Here is an 8,465-nt window from a genome sequence, read left to right on the forward strand (position 1 = left end):
TGAAGGACCTCAGTCGCCTCAAAAAATAGAGACGACTCTGGCCCTTCCTGTAAAGTGCTGTGGTGTTTTTAGCCCAGTCCAGTTTATTGTCAATGTGTACTCCAAGGTATTTATAGTCCTCCACAATGTCAACACTGACCCCCTGGATTGAAACAGGGGTCAAGTGTTTCCTGGTCTTCCTGAAGTCCACGATCAGTTCCTTGGTCTTTGCCACGTTGAGCTGCAGATGATTCTGCTCACACCACGTGACAAAGGAGTCGACCACAGCCCGGTACTCTGTGGTGGTTGGATGCATCAGCAGGGATGATGAGACAGAGTCATCAGAAAACTTCTGAAGATGGCAGGTCTCTGTGCAGTGGCTGAAGTCTGTGGTGTAGAGGGTGAAGAGGAAGGGGGAGAGGACAGTCCCCTGTGGTGCCCCTGTGTTGCTGATCACCTTGTCAGACACACACTGTGGGAGACGTACATATTGTGGTCTTCCTGTCAGGTAATCAACAATCCAGGACACCAGAGAAGCATCCACCTGCATCGCTGCTAACTTATCACCCAGGAGGGTCGGCCTGATGGTGTTGAAAGCACTGGAAAAGTCAAAAAACATGACCCTCACAGTGCTCGCCGGCTGGTCCAGATGGGTGTAGACACGATTGAGCAGGTAGATGATGGCGTCCTCAGTTCCGAGACGAGGCTGATAAGCGAACTGAAGGGGATCCAGATGTGGTCTTACTATGGGTCGCAGCTGGTCCAGGATGAGCCTTTCCAGGGTCTTCATGATGTGGGAGGTCAGTGCCACGGGCCTGTAATCCTGGGGGCCACTGGGACGTGGCGTCTTTGGTACAGGGACGAGGCATGATGTCTTCCACATCACCGGGACCCTCTGCAGACTCAGACTCAGCATAAACAGTTTATGAAAGACTCCACACAGCTGGGGGGCACAGGTCTTGAGGACGAGGGGACTCACTCCGTCTGGTCCAGCAGACTTGCCTGAGTGAAGTCTCCTCATTTGCATCTCAACCTGGTATTGAGTGAAGGTGATGGGTGGGGGAGGGGTGTCAGGAATCTCACAGGAGGCAACATGTGAAGAGAGAGGCTGGCACAGTGGTGTGGCTCTGGATTCCAGGCTGACTACAGGTGAGGTTGTGGGGGTGGGAGCAGACACTGTGGTGTCGAATCTATTGAAAAACAGATTCAACTCGTTGGCTCTATTCTCACCTCCCTCAGCTCCCCTGCTGTTGGTTGGCCTGAATCCAGTGATGGTCTTCATGCCCCTCCACACCTCTCTCATGCTGTTCTGCTGGAGTTTCCACTCCAGCTTCCTCCTGTAATTGTCCTTAGCCTCGCTGATCTTGTCCTTTAGTAACACCTGGATCTTCCTCACCTCCTCTTTGTTGCCCCCTCTGAAAGCCCTCTTCTTGTTGTTGAGGAGGGCTTTGATGTCCTTAGTCACCCACGGCTTGTTATTTGGGTAACAATGAACAGTCTGAGCTGGAACAATGGAGTCGGTGCAGAAAGTTATGTAGTCTGTGATACACTCAGTAAGCCCATTGATGTCCTCGGCGTGAGGCTCACAGAGTGTTTCCCAGTCGGTCACCTCGAAACAGCCCTGTAGTTCTCCTAAGGCCTCCTCTGACCACCTCCTGACAGTCCTGGTGGTCACAGGTTCCCTCCTCACAATTGGCACATAGCGGGGGGTGAGGTGAATCAGGTTATGATCTGACCTACCAAGTGGGGGGAGGGAGGAGGAGCTGTATGCATCCTTGACGTTAGCATACAGTAAGTCTAAAGTTTTCTCTCCCCTGGTGGGACAGTCCACATATTGTTTGAATGTTGTTAGTGTATTGTCCAGTGATACATGGTTGAAGTCACCCGAGATCACAATAAAGGCACTCGGGTGCTGAGTCTGTAGCCGAGCTATGGCAGAGTGGATAGTGTCACATGCAGCTGTGGGGTTAGCAGAGGGGGGAACATAAACAGCCACCAAGATGACGTGAGAGAATTCCCTGGGTAAATAATACGGCCTGAGTCCAACAGCACACAGTTCAGTGTCCGGGCAACAAATCCTTTCTTTGATTGTTATGTTGGCAGGGTTACACCACCGGTTGTTAACTAGAACAGCAAGCCCACCTCCTTTCCGCTTACCGCTAGCAATGCTGTCCCTGTCCGCCCGAACAGTGTGGAAGCCTTCCACGGAAGCATTCTCATCGGGAATGTCCTGGTGCAGCCATGATTCGGTGAAACACATCAGGCTACACTCTCGGTATTCCCTCTGACTCCGTACCAGTGCTGAGAGCTCGTCGATTTTAATTGCCAACGATCGCACATTACCCATCACGATAGACGGCAGACACGGTTTAAACCTCCTCCTCGCTTCGAGCCTCCGCTGTCTCACCGTCACCTTTTTTCTTCTCTTCTGTCCTTGACCTCTGCATCCCCGATGTGTTTTCCTCCAAATTTCAGCTGGTACTTCTGCGGGCCTGGCCAGCGAGCTGGCCGGCATCAGGGCGATCAGCTGATCTCTGGAGTAAACAGTCTGTGCGTGTAGGAGATGTGCCGCGGTCCCGTTCCTTGATAAAAGTAACAGTTCCACGGCCACCAGAAGAACAAAAACTCTCTCAATCCACATGATTGAGTAAGAGATAGAAAACGGAGGAAAATACAAGTCAGAAAAAAAAGAATACGTAAGAAAAAAGAGCTAAACTAAGAGAAAAGCAGGAGCGACTGTAACAGGCTGCACGCTGGTTGGCGCATGCGCACTAAAACAATTGTAATGGTGTTTGGCTTTTTTGATGCCCTTCTTTAGATTAGCCCTGGCTGTACTGTAGGCGTGTGCATCTCCTGACCTAAAGGCGGTGTTGCGGGCCTTCAGGAGGAGACGAACATCCCGGTTCATCCAAGGCTTCTGGTTGGGGTACATGGTGATCCGTTTCTGGGTGGTGACACTGTCTGTGGTTTCGGAGATGTAATCCAGTACAGATGAGGCGTACTGGTCCAGGTCTGTGTGCGTGAACATATTCCAGTCTGTGTTCCAGTCCGATGGTCCGATTGTCCAATGTGGGGGAGGGGTGTTGCTTTGTAGGCTCCAGCCAGGTTGGAATACACATGGTCTAAAGTCTTGTCTCCTCTGGTGTGGCAGGAGACATGTTGGTGGAATCTGGGGAGGACTGTCTTTAAGTTGGTGTGGTTGAAGTCGCCAGCAACAATAAAAGCAGCCTCGGGGTGTTTATTCTGGTGTTTGTTAATGGCTGCAGAAAGTTCTTTCATGGCCAACCTAGCATTAGCGTCGAGGGGTATATACACGGCAGTGAGTATGATAGAAGTGAGTTCTCTGGGGAGGTAATAAGGTCTGCATTTGACCATTAAAAACTCTGCATTAGGTGAGCAGTGACTCTCAGTAGTAGTGGAGTTCATGCACCAAGCATTGTTAATATAAATGCACAAACCTCCACCTCTGGTCTTGCCGGAGTCATCTGCTAGCCTGTCGGCTCGGTGTGTGTGGCGTCCTGCTAACTCGATAGCATTGTCCGGGCAGCTGTTGTTCAACCATGTTTCGGTTTTGCATGCAGACTGCGCCGGGATCGTAAACAAAGGCGAGGTAGGCGCGGAGGGCCTATGCTATTTAGCCTATGCTACTCAAAAACCATGTTTTCGAGTAGCATAGGCACACTAAAATTTATTCTGAAAAGTTCGCTGTCTAGTTGCTTTTTATTGTGGTTTAACCTGTCAAGGACAAACATGTACTGAAACTCTGCATCAAGTCTTGAATGGTGGTTAGTGCTGTTGCCTCACAGTAAGAAGAGCCTGGGTTCAACTCCACAATCTGGCTGGTTTGCAGTGATTTCTCTCTGGGTATTCTGGTGTCCTCCCATAGTTAAAAGTCATGCAGTTATTAGAGTTAGGTTAGGTTAATTGGTGATTCTAAATTGCCGGTGAATGTAAGTGCAAATAGTTGTTTGTCTCTATGTGATGGACTGATGAGCTGTTCAGGGTGCACCCTACCTTGTTACCTATCGTGTCCCAGCCTTCCCCCTGCAACTTTATCCTATAGGATTAAGATAGGATGGTTTTTGTTGTAGATCCATTCAATTTTTTTTATGTTAACCAGCGTCTAGACTTTGAAAATTATGTAAAATAAAGACAACATGTAGTATTTAAGTGACCAAGTAGTATTGGGGTAAAAGTTATTGAATACTGTTGAAATAGAAAGACAAAATTGTGAAGGATTAAAATTTAAAAGAACAACTCGATTCAAACATGTTTAGATGAAGTGTGTTTTATGAACACAAAATGCACAGGTTTATTGAACATGAATAAGTTGTGTTGATTTAATTCAGTAGTTTAAGTTTCTGCCAAAGCATAATATTTGTGTCCACTATTGAATTAACTATGTGTGTGGTTTTATATGTATGACTCGTCCCACCACAGGATGTGATTTGGGTCTTTCTCTCTTTACACCTGGGAGGGAGAAGCATGTCTTGATGGAGACAGGTGCCTGCTGAGTGGTTGGACTGGATAATTACTTGGAGAACAGGCTTTTAACCGCCTCGCCCCTCCCTCCTGGCCTCCACCACCTAACAAACAGCCTGAGTTTCTCCTGGTAGCATTGAGTGTTTCTGTGTGAAAAAGGTCAAACCGTTCCTGAGTAGAAGCCAATTTGTGTGTGGTGTTGTGAGTGCTAGACCAGACCTTTGTAAACAGTTGGAGGTAGTTTTGTGAATTAGACAACTCGTATTGTTTCACTGTATTTAACACTGCAGCAGCCTCGTAGGAGTGAGAAACTTTTTCTCCTGAAACCTGGTTTCTCTTGTTTGTCGCAGTAGACATTTATGTAAGCAAAGTGTCTTTTGTTCGACTTTTATTTTGTGCATGGAAGATTATGGAGCTTTAGAGATCTTTTGTTTGTAATTTTGGCATAGCTCACTGCCAAAGTCAATAAAAGGCTGCATGGGGTTTGCAATTGCATAGTTTTGGCTCTTTCTTGGGTGGAGTTGGAGTGGGGTGTCACATTTCACCTGCAAACTGTGATTTGTATAATAGACAACACTGTCAGAGCAGTTACACATGCCAAAGGTGTGTAATGCTCCTGTACATATCTGGGAGTGCCTGTTGTGAGAGCAGACTGACCTGCTTTTAGGTATTTGCAGTGCTTTCAATGGAAGTGTTCATTACCGCAGTTGAGAAGGATATATTTGCATATTTAAACTTCAAATAAAAGATTTAAGCAAATAAATTCAGGTTGTTATACTTTGTTTCCAAATGTGACAGTCAAACACAAAGAGGACGATGAGTTCACTCAGCAGTGAGAACATGTTGCAACATTATGCCAAATTCAACTCAATTTCATTTGAAAAAGAAATTTGAAAGGTTGCCAGAGCAGATGTGTTCATATACTTTCAAATTCATATATTTCAACTTCTACTGTAAATACTTGATGTGAAATATTATTAGACCTCCAACAACTCCACCTTTTCCCAGTCATATTATTAAGGCAGACAAAAATTGTAAGCTCATTTTCATTCGCGTGTTTAACACACGTCAGGCCTTTGGACATTGGGGAGATACTCAGAGGAGAGTCACTACTCCTCCTCACCTAAAGGAGCCACCCGAGGTGTTCTGGGCATGTCCCACCAGGAGGAGGGCAGACCCAGTGTGGGATTAAATAAAGTCTGTTATGTCTTAATGTTTTTAAAGCGACTGTCATCTAAAGGATGTGCTGTTCTCTGTGTGTCCATCTCGCCCAGAGGTAAATTCCACAGGACAGTGTTAAGTGTAATTGCTGAATGTTGCCATTGTGTTTCTTAAATTTGTACAGTCTTAGTTCAAGCAGTAGGATCAAAGCCATCCCTTTGATCCTGACCACCTCTCCAACCAGTCTGTGTTGGGGGAGGTTTATTGTAGATACATCCTATCTGAAAGATCTGTTTCTTTTGATGTAAGCTTCCTGGGTTTACGACCCTTTGGTCAGCAGGAGGTCTGACACACACACACACATTCTCACATAACACACACACACACACACACACACACACACTCTTACAGACGTTCACACATACACATAAAATGCTTTGTCTTAGAACCAAGGGGGCGTGGCTTTGTTCTGACGTGTTTTGTGTGAACTGTCTCTCAATAAAAGGTAGCAGGAGGAGGTCAGATCTGGGGGTCATTTTCGTGGTGGACACAGACGAGGCCTCCCTTGCGCAAATAATCGATCGATCGACTGTCTTGTTTTCTTCATGATGAATAAGTCTCTAGAATTAGCGAGGCTTGTGGAAACACAGACCCAACAGACAGCATGACCGAGAAGGTTGAAGGCCACCCCCACCATATACACTCCAACTTACAGCTGAATTCTGCAGCTGTCCACCTTCAAAAACATATCTGTGCAGTAGCATTAACACTGTGATTAACCTGCTTATTATTAACTTTGCAAACTCTTTTTATCTGTGAACACATGCAATAATACATCGCATCTGACAGTAACCACTAAACATGTTCCACCATCTCCCAAATTAAATATATACCAGGCTGTATTTACAGTGTAGAAACAAAACGAGTGAGAACTAGATTGTGTAGAAATCCTGTTGGTCACTCAGTAAACCTTCACTAAACTTTTTGGAATACAAGAGGTGTGGGCCTGGAGCTGCATTTTACATTGAAAATAAAGCATATACATTAAGGCGGGCCATCTTGTTACACTACATACAGTGGGACAAAAAAGTATTTAGTCAGCCACCGATTGTGCAAGTTCCCCCACCTAAAATGATGACAGAGGTCAGTAATTTGCACCAGAGGTACACTTCAACTGTGAGAGACAGAATGTGAAAAAAAAATCCATGAATCCACATGGTAGGATTTGTAAAGAATTTATTCGTGAATCAGGGTGGAAAATAAGTATTTGGTCAATAACAAAAATACAACTCAATACTTTGTAACATAACCTTTGTTGGCAATAACAGAGGTCAAACGTTTACTATAGGTCTTTACCAGGTTTGCACACACAGTAGCTGGTATTTTGGCCCATTCCTCCATGCAGATCTTCTCGAGAGCAGTGATGTGTTGGGGCTGTCGCCGAGCAACACGGACTTTCAACTCCCGCCACAGATTTTCTATGGGGTTGACGTCTGGAGACTGGCTAGGCCACTCCAGGACTTTCAAATGCTTCTTACGGAGCCACTCCTTTGTTGCCCGGGCGGTGTGTTTTGGATCATTGTCATGTTGGAAGACCCAGCCGCGTTTCATCTTCAAAGTTCTCACTGATGGAAGGAGGTTTTGGCTCAAAATCTCACGATACATGGCCCCATTCATTCTGTCCTTAACACGGATCAGTCGTCCTGTCCCCTTGGCAGAAAAACAGCCCCATAGCATGATGTTTCCACCCCCATGCTTCACAGTAGGTATGGTGTTCTTGGGATGCAACTCAGTATTCTTCGTCCTCCAAACACGACGAGTTGAGTTTATACCAAAAAGTTCTACTTTGGTTTCATCTGACCACATGACATTCTCCCAATCCTCTGCTGTATCATCCATGTGCTCTCTGGCAAACTTCAGACGGGCCTGGACATGCACTGGCTTCAGCAGCGGAACACGTCTGGCACTGCGGGATTTGATTCCCTGCCGTTGTAGTGTGTTACTGATGGTGACCTTTGTTACTTTGGTCCCAGCTCTCTGCAGGTCATTCACCAGATCCCCCCGTGTGGTTCTGGGATCTTTGCTCACCGTTCTCATCATCATTGTGACCCCACGGGATGAGATCTTGCGTGGAGCCCCAGATCGAGGGAGATTATCAGTGGTCTTGTATGTCTTCCATTTTCTGATGATTGCTCCCACAGTTGATTTTTTCACACCAAGCTGCTTGCCTATTGTAGATTCACTCTTCCCAGTCTGGTGCAGGTCTACAATACTTTTCCTGGTGTCCTTCGAAAGCTCTTTGGTCTTGGCCATGGCGGAGTTTGGAGTCTGACTGTTTGAGGCTGTGGACAGGTGTCTTTTATACAGATGATGGGTTCAAACAGGTGCCATTCATACAGGTAACGAGTGGGGGACAGAAAAGCGTCTTACAGGAGACGTTACAGGTCTGTGAGAGCCAGAGATTTTCCATGTTTGAGGTGACCAAATACTTATTTTCCACCCTGATTTACGAATAAATTCTTTACAAATCCTACCATGTGAATTCATGGATTTTTTTTTCACATTCTGTCTCTCACAGTTGAAGTGTACCTCTGGTGCAAATTACTGACCTCTGTCATCATTTTAAGTGGGGGAACTTGCACAATCGGTGGCTGACTAAATACTTTTTTGCCCCACTGTACATGTCGAACAGCAACTCCCATTTAAACTGTGGCAAAGTTCACATTTGTGTCTCTTTCAAAATGTATTTAAAAAAAATTAAGATCACCAGACTAAAACATCTTTTATATCCTTATTTATTCATTGTGGTTCAGTAACTCGCACGACTACGGAGCCCCCCAGGG

This window comes from Rhamphochromis longiceps, linkage group LG3, assembly GCF_057381845.1.
Source record: "Rhamphochromis longiceps isolate RC_006_pf linkage group LG3, R_longiceps_female_GT1.1, whole genome shotgun sequence".
In the NCBI taxonomy this organism is placed as follows: Eukaryota; Metazoa; Chordata; class Actinopteri; order Cichliformes; family Cichlidae; genus Rhamphochromis; species Rhamphochromis longiceps.